Raw genomic sequence first — 11,281 nt, forward strand, 5'->3', positions numbered from 1 at the left:
ACCTGTATTCACACCCTAATCTCATATCTAATTATATCAGCGCATCTCTAGTTGGCCTTCAAAGCTAATCCAGATCACAGTTCCTCCAACAAGTTAAACACGAAAATCAACTAAAAGCAAATATCAAATGCTAAAGTTTCAATGCACTCATGGTAAATTCAACCTTCAAACCAACTTGATTTCAAGAATAAATATTTACTCAATAAAATTCATACCAACCTGAGCATGGATTACCTCGCTTGGCACCGAGATCGGCAGGGGTGATGGTGGGAGAGGAGTCTCCAGTGTGGGTAAACTCCTGGAGCTCCTTGAAGTCGAGCCACGGCTTAACCCAAATCTTCGCCTCGTAGATCTTCTTCTTCCCAGCTTCAATGGCCTCCACGGTCAAATAGTGCATAATTCCTGCAACCGCCTGCTCCTTCGCCTTCAACACTCGAGAAAACTCCAAAAGGGCGTTCTGCAGACCAAATGATTTCGTCAGATTGAGCAAAACTAGCCCAAACTAGAATAAATATCAAACAAAATCATAAATCGGAGGACGCAGAAAAAGAAATCATTCAAAATCGTGCAATTAAGCAGTATTGAGACATAAATTGGACGAAAACCCATCAACCTCAAAATAAAAATCATAAAAACAGCAAGGGAGAAAAAAAGTCACTTAATGTAAAAGTGAAATATAAAAAAAAAACCTTGAAAATAAAGGGTTTCTCAATTCTAAACCCAGACACCGACAATAATTCACATACACAAAAACACCTAAACTGGTCTAATTCTAAACTCCATCCGCGTTAAATACTACAAAAGCATCGATTTAGACTGCTACAATATATAGTACAAGATTGGATTTTGAATAAAAAAGTCCCCGAAAACTAGAAAACCCTGATAGAAAAAGAACAAGAACCTGCTTCTTGTTGTGCTCATCAACAGCAAAGCGAGCGAGCTCCTCGATCTCAGCGCTGTTCTCTCCGACGCTCCTCTGGTGAATCCCCCCCAAAATGGGCGCACCATCCTTTTCCTCTTGACGATGATCAGGATCTGAAGCCGAATAAGAATCCTGATCGTCCTCGGTGGCGGATTGTCAGAATCGGCGTGGTCGTCGGCGCAGGCGGAATAAGAGGCGGAGAAGAAGGACGAGGCGCAGGAGAAGGCAGAAGACAAGGGTTCTCGACCGAGCTTCGAACGGTGTGGAGAAGTGGGGCGGTTCTCGGTCGGAAGAGATGAGGACGACGAGGGGGCAAGTAGGAGGAGAAGTGGGGCGGTGCTCGGTCGAAGGAGATGACAACGAAGATGAGGTCGAAGGTGATGAAATTTTTGGGGACTTGAGAGGGTGCGGGGTGGAGGGGGTTAGGGATTTGAGAGGGTGATGAATTTTTTGGCGGTGGGACGAAATTTTCGGGGATGAATTTTTGGCGGTGGAATGAATTTTTTTGGGAGAACGGAGAGAAAAACGCCCGCGCTCGAAAAAGTTCTCATTTTTGTGTTTTAGCGACGGAAATTTCCATCGCTAAAAGACGTTTTAGCGACGAAAATTTCCCGACAAAAAATTTCTGTCGGGAAATTAATGGCGACGGAAATTTTCCATCGCTAATTGTGAAATTTCCGTCGGTAAAACTTTTTTACCGACGAAAAAATAGCGACAACAAATTCCGTCGCTATAACATGACTTATAGCGACAGAATTTTCCGTCGCTAAAGTCCCGTCGGCAATAGTTCATTTTCTAGCAGTGTAGGGTTCGGACAAGACTCCCTTCAGAAGATGAAGAGTCGAATGCCGGCTCGGCGGTCGCATCTGACAACACAGTATCCAGCGAAGGGCAACCCCGCGAGGCACTTATGATAAGTGCAGAGCAAGTGGCCAAGATGCTCGAAGACGCTTTAGCTAAGCAGCAGGAAACCTTCAAGTTCGAAATGCAGATGGCCATGCAAAACATGAGAGAAATGCATGACCAACAAATCCAGGCATTAACAAACCAGCAAGGCGAGCCAAGTCATCGTAACCCGGTTAATCTGGAAGATGATGACACAAATGCAAATGAGACGCATAATGCCAATAATCCTCCCGTCAATGCAGGGAGTGGTAACGAGAATGTCAACGCAGACTCAGGTGAAAACTTGAAGATCAAAAACCTTGAGAGCAAAATCAATACATTGATTTCCGCTCAAGAAATAAAGAAGACAGGTATTCCGTGTCCGTACCCAAGAGAGTGGGAATCAATCCCGTATCCGGCGAAGTTCAATCTAATTAACTTCATGCCGTTTAACGGGATGGGTTCGCCCACTCAGCATCTTATTTACTTCAAATCACACCTGGGAGTCATTTCTGGCAATGAGCCTTTGATGGTGCGGTCATTCGTTGGCACTCTGCGTGGAGCCGCCTTCGATTGGTATCGCCGCCTCAAGCCAGGAAGTGTGAATAGCTGGGACGATATGGAAACTAAGTTCCTCGCCAACTTCTTCGACGACGACACCGAGATATCTATCGGATCGTTGCTCGATGAGAAGCAGAAAGACGGAGAGCTAGTCGACACATTCGTCAAAAGGTTCCGAAATAAGGCGATGAATTGCCGCGACCCGATCACCGAGGAATTCATTCTCCAGACTTGCCACAACAATCTCGCGCTGGACGTGTTGGAAGCAATGGGTACAGCACCGTCCAAGACATGGAAGGATCTGAAGGTCCGAGGAGAGCAGGCTGAGAGATTCATCAGAAGAAAGAAGGCGGAGAGAGGCCAACAGGCGAAAAATGCTCCGCAACAGAATTTCGTCCCACGGGGGAAAGGTAAGGCACATGCTAATGCAGTTGATGCTAATCAAACCTTTCAATTGCAACCTCAGCAGCAACAACAGCGGCAACAGCAACGAGCGCCACAATAATGCAGTCACAATGGCAACAACGGCCTATGAAGCAGAAGTCTTCAGAGCCAAGATTCCCCAAAGTGTACTCCTTCAAAGATGACGAAGTTCCCGGCATCTTTAAGTACTTGTTGGAGAACAACAAAATTCAGCTGCCAGCGATTGTGGATCAAGAAGGGGCTAGCAAAGTGACAGATCCGAGGTATTGTGCATATCATAGGGCGGTCCATCACCCTACGAAATCATGCTACCACCTCAAGGACAAGATCCAGGCGCTAATTGATGTAGGAGTCATAACCCCGAAGCCGTCCAAGAATGTTGGAGCAAACGCGATGTCAATCAGCTTCGGAACAGTGCCTACAACTTGGTTCGAGCCAAAACGTGTCACCAAAGTGGGGATGAAGACAGTGAATGATGACCCACACGGACAGCGTCAGAAAGGACTCGTGCCACACACAGCCCCAAACAGCGAAATCCTCTGGGTTCATCCCGACCTGATTGAAGATGAACAGTGGGTCGGATCGTCATCCAAGAAGAAATCCAAAGGGAAAGGGAAGTCTTGCTGCGGAGTCTCTGCTATCCTAGGAAAAGATGACGAAAGAATCCTAGCTTTCCCGCTCTCTGAAGAAGAACAAGAAGTCTTTGCGACCCGGAGTGGAAATGAGTATCATTACAATTATCCACCACCTAGTGAACAGGGGGTGAATAAACGGGGACCAGCCAAAACTCTCACAGAGCTGGGGGTGATTACGAGTCCTACACCAGGCGAAGAAGCTCGACGATAGCCGGTGGATAAACCGAAAGAGAAGAATCCCCAGGAGGCACAGAATCCGAAGCAATCTCGTTTCAGTCGCCCGATTGGAAGAGACAAACCGGAAAGCTCGAAGACTCCACAAGTCTTCGATATAATGGCTCAACTAGCCAACATTCCAGCACGAATAACGCTGTATGAGTTGCTGCGGTTGTTCAAAGAAACCAGGGGGGCCTTGCAAGAAGCTTTGGCCAATTCAGAGGTGTTTCTGACTCAAGTCAAGCCGATGCCTGAAGAACCGGAACCGCTGAGTCAACATTGCAATATAGCGACTAAGAACCTTCCTTGCATTACTTTCACTAAAGAGGATATGCAGACGAAGAATTCGAACCATGATCGACCGCTGTACTTCATCGGGTACATTAGCTCCAGCCAAGTCAACCGAATCCAAGTGGATCCGGGTTCTGCTGTGAGTATTATGCCGCTTCGCTTAATGCATTTCCTTGGCATTCCAGTTAGTAAATTGGCGGCCACAGGCACAGTTATCTACGGATTCAATACTAGCGGTTCAAGACCCTTGGGTAAGATTCGGATAAAGTGTCAAATGGAGGATTTGGAAACGGAGGTCACGTGTTATGTGATTGATGCCGAAACATCGTATAACTTATTATTGGGTCGACCTTGGATCCATAGTAACGTTATAGTACCCTCCACCCTACATCAGTGCCTGAAATATATCGACACTGAAGGGAGGGTCAGGACGGTGGTCGCGGATAAGCAACCATTTAAAGGGTTTGAGAATTATTTCACTGATTCTCTCCTTTATGGTAACGAATCCGATACTGAACCATCGGTCCAAGGCACGGACAGCGGAGGAGAAGCTGATTCCGAAGCCGGATTCGATTACAATGGTGGTTTTGTTTTAAATGACATTGTACCCTTTGTAATCAATCTTGACGATGAACAATCGTCAGATAGCGGTTGTAACTAGCAACTTGCTGAGAATGAAATAAATGCTGATTTAGAGTACTCCTTGTCTCTTGATGATGTGATAACAGAATTGTATAATAACCCCAATTTGTATATGCCGCTTCGGTCGTCTTACATAACAAAGGATCACCTTCAGCACTCATTCGGAACAACCTTGGTCGTCCCGAACAAAGTAGGAGGCGCAAAAGAAGTGATTTACGGTAAAGGCAAAAGCTCCCCGTAACCAGACCATTTCTTAAGAGAAGACGAAGAGGAAGATAAACCTGGTCGGCATTTATCTAAGTATAGTCCTGAAGCGCGCAAGCTCATGGAAAAACAAGGATATGATTTCACCCTCGGAGAAGGCTTGTACTTTGATCGAGGTTCCCGTGTCCCAGCTAAAGCAGCATATGTGCCAAAAGGGAAACCGGATGATTATTACCATCACAAGAGAGGCTTAGGCTATGCTTCCTCATTTGATGATGAATGTGGTTGGCAAATTATCAATCAAATTGCTAACAAAACTAAAAACGGATACTCTTCTGATTCTTCAGCTGAGGATTCTGATACAAGTCTGGGGGAAGTATTCAAAGCTCTAATGGTGAACATGGCTACAGCTGATCCATCCACAATAGAAGATGACGATCGAATCCCAACATGGGAAGACCCGTGGGTTCATCACCTAAACATGCAGTACGGCGATAGGTTCGAACAGAGAGAACCACCCACTGAAGATAAAATAGTCCAGATTAATATGGGCGATGAAGCCAACCCAAAGCCCATATTCATCAGCGATAGTCTCCCCCCAGATGAGAAGGAGGGATTAATTGCCCTCATCAGGGAATATATCGACGTCTTCGCATGGAACTACGAAGACATGCCAGGGCTCGACCCTAATGTAGCAATGCATCGCCTCGATATCAAATCGGATGTCAAACCTGTCAAACAACAACAAAGACGGTTTCATCCACAGATTATGGAAGCTATTGAGGCAGAGGTTAAGAAACTGATCGACTCAGGATTTATCCGAGAGGAACAACATCCAGACTGGCTAGCTAATATTGTCCCGGTCATGAAGAAAAATGGTAAGATCAGGATATGCATCGACTTCAGGGACCTGAATGCGGCATGTCCGAAAGACGACTTCCCCCTCCCAATCACAGACGTCATCATCGACAATACGTGCGGATTTGAGAGGATGTCCTTCATGGATGGCTTTTCAGGGTATAACCAGATTAAGATGCACCCGGAAGATGAGAAGCATACAGCGTTCAGAACACCCCTCGGCGTCTTCTGTTACACGGTAATGCCCTTTGGTCTGAAGAATGCAGGCGCCACATACCAGCGAGCGATGACTAAGATTTTCCAGGAACACCTCAGGAAAACGGTCGAATGCTACGTTGATGATTTGGTTGTAAAAAGCCGTAACAAAGAAGATCACATCAATGACTTGAAGACGATGTTTGATCTCATGCGGAGTCATCAGTTGAAGATGAACCCCACAAAATCCTTCCTTGGAATGTCCAGCGGAAAATTCCTTGGATTCGTCGTCACTACTAAAGGTATACATATCGATCCTGATAAGGTGAAGGCGATACATGAATTGCAACCCCCTAGAAATCTAAGAGAACTCAGGGGATTACAAGGACGATTAGCTTACATCCGGCGGTTCATCTCAAATCTTTTGGGGAAATGCCAACCGTTCTCGAAGCTAAACAAGAAAGGGGTGTCATTTATTTGGGACGACGCCTGCCAAAAAGCATTCGAAGATGTCAAAACGTATCTGGCGAATCCTCCTGTCCTCGTCGCACCAAAATCAGGTAAACCGTTCTTGATTTACCTCAAGGCGATGAACCATTCAATAAGTGCTTTACTAGCACAAGACGATGATAATGGTCACGAACAGGCAGTCTATTACCTAAGCCGAACATTGATAGACACTGAGTCTCGATATCCAATGATCGAGAAAGAATGCCTCGCATTGGTATTCGCAATGCAAAAGATGCGTCATTACTTGGTTGGACAGACGATTTACGTCATTTCCAACGTCAAACCAGTACGGGTATTCATGACGCAACCGGCCTCTATGAATTAGCGGTTAGCGAAGTGGGCCCTTCTCTTGTCCCAGTACGATCTGCACTTCAAACATTAGAAGTCGGTCAAAGGACAGGCGATTTGTGATCTCTTGGCGGCAAACCCGATAACGGATACGGCAGAAGTATATGATGACTTGCCAGATGAAACCCACGAGGTTAACACTACATCGCACCAACAAGTATGGCAGTTATACTTTGATGGTGCTTCGAGAGCAGTTAATAGGGTAATAACCCCGGGAGGTTCTACAGTTTCCTCCGGGGTTGGGGTTGTCTTAATCTCCCCGGGAAAACATGTGATGCCCCGGGCTTATTCACTAACTAGTCCGTGTTCCAATAACGTAGCCGAGTACAACGCGCTTCTCATTGGACTCAGTTTTGCCAAAGAGCTGGGGGTCGAATATCTCGAAGCTTTTGGTGACTCTCAATTGATAGTCAACCAAGTCCGGGGAGAGTATGAAGTCAGGAACCAAGACCTGATCTCGTACCACCAGGAGGTCATCAGAATGGCAGAATCTTTTAAAGAATTCTATATTGAATACATCCCTCGTCTCCAGAACGCTTATGCGGATGCACTGGCAGCACTAGCGGTATCACTTGTGCAACCTCCCGAAACTGAGCTATTAGTCACGGTAAGGACGCATCAACTCTGCATACCCATATACGATATGGATGTTGAAGAGGAAGATGATAGAAACACGAACGCCAAGGAGGTGAATTCAACCCGAATTGGGTTTGAGTCCCGAGATTGGCGTTTTCCTATCATTGACTACGTCCAATATGGTATTTTGCCAGAGGATATAAAAGAAAGAGAATCAATCCGCTGAAGAGCGCCAAGATTCTTTTATAATGCAGAGACCCATACACTATACCGTCGAGGGTACGATGGGTTGTTAATTCAGTGCCTTTCGAGCAAAGAAGCAGAAGAAGTTCTTAAGGAAGCACACGAAGGAGAATATGGTGCGCATCAGCCCGGTCCCAAACTGTATGATCGTATCAGGAGAATGGGATATTTCTGGCCAACGATGGTTCGTGATGCAATAGAATACGCACGAGAATGCCACGCTTGTCAGGTACATGCGAATTATATGCATCAACCGCCAGAGCAGTTGCACACGTCAACCACGTCCTGGCCATTCGAGACATGGGGAATGGACATAGTAGGTCCTATTTTCCCCCCTTCAGTCAAAGGCGATCGATTCATCCTTGCCATCACGGATTACTTCTCAAAGTGGGCTGAAGCGATTCTGCTTAAAGAAGTAAAGACGAACAACGTCATCAATTTCATCAAGCATCATGTCATTTACCGACACGGCGTGCCAAAACGGATCATTCATGACAACGGTCCGCAGTTCATAAGTAACACCTTCATCAGATTTTGTGACAAGTTCAAAATCGAAGATGTTTCGTCAACACCTTATTATCCTACCGCAAATGGATTAGCTGAGGCGTTCAACAAAACGATTATTAAAATCCTGTCAAAACTCGTGAAGACCAATAAACGAGACTGGGACGATAAACTCGGTGAAGCGCTCTGGGCTTATCGCACCACCATACGCACATCTACGGGAGCTATCCCATATTCGTTGGTATACGGATGTGAAGCTGTGCTACCGTTGGAGATTCAAATCCTGTCACTTCGGATAGCTCTCGCAACTGAGATGACGACGGAAGAACAGCACCAAAAACGTCTCAAAGAACTCGAGAAGTTGGATGAAAAGCGCTTGGAGGCTCAACAACAAATTGAGTTTTATCAAGCCCGAATGTCTAGGGCTTTTAACAAAAGAGTCCGACAGAGAAGCTTCAAGGAAGGAGATCTGGTCCTCGCTGCTCGCCGACCAATAATCCTCAATTCCAAAAAGAAAGGTAAATTCGAACCTAAATGGGAAGGCCCGTTTGTGATAGACACAGTCTACTCAAACGGCGCATATCGCCTGATTACTCAAGAGGGTGCCAGGCAATTAATGTTAATAAATGGGAAGTTCCTGAAAAAGTACTATCCCTAGTACATTCAGGATAACCCATTTACCGGGAGGTTCCTCGAAGAATATTACACTTAATATTCTAGAGGATAACCCGAAATTGTTTCCTACCACCAAAATCCCTCACTGATCAATTTTAATTGACGGTGGGTCCACCAAAAAATGTCCTTCTGGCTCTCTTGACTCTTTTCATGAACAAGAGGTCCATTTTCAGTTCTGAGTCTCCTTTCGATAAACGAAAGAACTCCCTTCTTTTCTCTTTGGTTAAACCTCACTCATGGTTATAACCAAAGCTAAAATTTCATTTCGATAAACGAAAAAAAAAACTCATCTAGATAACCAATCCTATAAAAGGTAAGATTATTTAGATCTTCCGGATTCTCGGAGTGGAGATCCCACTTCTAGTTTCCTTCTCGCACTGGAAACAGAATATAAAATTCTTCCTTTCCAGAATCAAGGAATAGAATATAAAATTCTTCCTTCCTTGTCCGGGGAACAGAATATAAAATTCTTCCTTCCCACACCAACTCTTTTCCAAGTATTTAGGATTTATCCTAGGTATAAAATTCTTCCTTCCCACACCAACTCTTTTCCAAGTATTTAGGATTTATCCTAGGAAGTTTATCCTAAATCCTAAGCAGGGATAAGTCTGCGCCTAACACGCGCTGCCGGTTTAGTATCCTAGGAAGTTTATCCCGAATCCTAAGCAGGGATAAGTCTGCGCCTGACACGCGCTGCCGGTTAGTTCTTAACCGTTTAAAAAGAACACCCGTTCACATATTCGACATTGTGACAGGTTGTTATTAATAACACCAGAATCCATGCCTTACACGCATGGGGAATTTCATCCTGAATCCTAAGAAAGGATATGCCGACGCCTAACACGCGCCGCCGGTTTAGTCTTTCTCCGATAGAAGAAGACACCAGAATTCCAGTCTGGGGACTTTTATCCTGAATCCCAAGTAAGGATAAGTCAGTGTCTAATACACACTGCTGGGTAGCCTATTCCCATAACAATGGCAAAGTCTACGTATTCAAAGTCGTAGCATCAAGCCTAAGGGAGTTCATTCCTTTAGAACAACGTTACATGTGGAACGGATTTAGACAATCCGCATGCTAGCCTGACTCAAACGGTAGTCGGTAAAGGCTAATCAAATCCGTTGAGGGCTGGGGGTTAGCCAAAAATCCTAAAGTCAACACCTAACACGTGTCGCCGGGTAGCCTATTCCCGCAACAATGGCGAAGTCTATGTATTCGACATCATAGCACGAAGTCTAAGGGAGTTCATTCCCTTAGCACAACGTTACATGCGGAACGGATTCCGATAATCCGCATGCTAGCCCGACTCAAACGGTAGTCGGTAAAGGCTAATCAAACCCGTTGAAGGCTGGGGGTTAGCCAAAAATCCTAAAGTCAACACCTAACACGTGTCGCCGGGTAGCCTATTCCCGTAACCGCGTGAAGAACCTCCAGCTCTCCTCTATAAACATTTTGAACCCTGGCGCTCTCGAGCTCAAAATCTTTTAGAGTCCTCTCCCCTTGGACGGTCCTGATCCCCGTCCTATCAGCAATGTTGTTATAAGCATCCATCTTACTCTGCAGACGACGTTGCCGTTCGTACAAGTTCGCAACGATGACTTCTTGCTCCGATATGCGTCTCGCTCGGGCCTTACGCTCTCGCACCCTCTGAGTCTGAGCATCGATCATAAGCGGCGTGGCCTCATCATGCGGGTCGAAGTCTACTAGCTCTTCCAAAAGATATATGAGTTCCTCTAAGCAAGTCAACCTTATCTCACATCGTCCAGCTAGCCGGATGTCACCTACACGCTGAATGTCTTTAAGACTATCTGCTATGAAAGGGAGCAAATCATAATCTCTTCCCCGTCCAGAACTAATGGCGGTGACCGTTTGTTGTATAACCATCTCTATTTTGTGGAGGATGTCCTGCATTGGTCAGACATGATTGCAGCAATGGGAGCCTCTTCCCCTTCATCGTCGGATATTAGGATGATTTTGGGACTCACAATCCTCCTATTATAGGAATTCAACCGAGGAAGTGGACCGATAGCCTGCCTGGTGGAAACCAAAGATAAAACATCCCCACGACGTCCGTTCACCGCATGAGATGAAAATGCTTCGGAAGGGTGCTCAACTGAAAACAAGCAATTAAATGTTTGTTAATTTCAGTTATAAAAGGAAATTGAACTCATCTTACGAATGGGCAAGATAGAGTCATTACCTTATAAAGGGCGAGACGATTTGGCTACATCGTGCATTCATAAAATAGGGTATATCGACTATATATCCCTGCCTTATAAAGCACAATGCAGCGTCAAAACGCCCCCTTTATTTTGAGATATGGTTTCGACCAAACAAAACACAACGGGGAGTAAAAAAAAAGGGGACCAATTTGCAAATTTCCAGGAAAAAATGGACTAATTTGTAAATTTTTAAAAATAGCTCACCGGCATAAGAGGGAGGCGCGCCATCAACCAACTCAGCAGAGGATCGACTTCTTGGGGCACGGGACATGATGACCTGCAAAATAACTCAAGGGGTTAAATTCAAAAAAATAATTTCAGCCCCTATCTTTTGCATAAAAACCCCTTAAAATTTCAATTTTTACCCCTTGAA

The sequence above is a fragment of the Asparagus officinalis genome, chromosome 3, assembly GCF_001876935.1.
Source record: "Asparagus officinalis chromosome 3, Aspof.V1, whole genome shotgun sequence".
NCBI classification, from domain to species: Eukaryota; Viridiplantae; Streptophyta; class Magnoliopsida; order Asparagales; family Asparagaceae; genus Asparagus; species Asparagus officinalis.